This window comes from Monopterus albus, unplaced genomic scaffold (assembly GCF_001952655.1).
Source record: "Monopterus albus unplaced genomic scaffold, M_albus_1.0 scaffold21.1, whole genome shotgun sequence".
Classification (NCBI taxonomy): Eukaryota; Metazoa; Chordata; class Actinopteri; order Synbranchiformes; family Synbranchidae; genus Monopterus; species Monopterus albus.
In genome coordinates, this window is record NW_018127901.1 from 725,501 (window position 1) to 726,345 (window position 845).

At 39.4% G+C, this 845-nt stretch overlaps 1 protein-coding gene across 1 annotated transcript in view; it reads left to right on the forward strand.

The window, feature by feature from the left end:
* The window catches only part of canx (calnexin), a 28,718-nt gene that overhangs the window by 21,399 nt on the left and 6,474 nt on the right, over positions 1–845 (forward strand). The gene's annotated exons all lie outside the window — the stretch shown is intronic.

Here is an 845-nt window from a genome sequence, read left to right on the forward strand (position 1 = left end):
ACTTAAAGGATTTTAGCATATGGCTGAAAAATTAAAGGGGGTCTGAATACTTTCTGTACTCACTGTAAATACACAGACGTGGACAAAATTGTTGGTACCCTTCTGTTAAACAAAGAGAAACTCACAATGGTCACTCAAATAACATGAAACTGACAAAAGTGATAATAAATAAAAATTTATTGAAAATTAACTAATGAAAATCAGTCATTGCTTATGTATTGTGGTTCAACAGAAGCATTTTAAAAAAACAAACTAATGAAACTGGCCTGGACAAAAATGAAGGTACCCCTAGAAAAGATTGAAAATAATTTGACCATAGAGACATGTTAAACTAAAGTGTGTCCTCTAATTAGCATCACAGATGTTTTCAAACTTGTAATCAGTCAGTCTGCCTGTTTAGAGGGTGAAAAGTCACTGTGCTGTTTGGTATCATGGTGTGTAGACACTGATCATGGACCACAGAAAGCTATAGCCGACTTGGCCGCAAAGGCAGTGGCGAATTATAGACAAACATGTTAAAGGTAAAGGCTATAAGACCATCTCCAAGCAGCTCGATGTTCCTGTGACTACAATGGCACATATTATTCAGAAGTTTAAGGTCCACGGTACTGTAGCCAACCTCCGTGAACGTGGCCGCACGAGGAAAATTGATGACAAATTGAAGAGATGGATAATGCAAATGGTAACCAAAGAGCCCAGAACAACTTCCAAAGAGATTACAGGTAGACTCCAAGGTCAAGGTACATCAGTGTCAGATCGCACCATCCGTCACTGTCTGAGCCACAGTGGACTTCATGGAAGACGACCGAGGAGGACTCCACTGTTGAAAGCAAATCATCAACAAG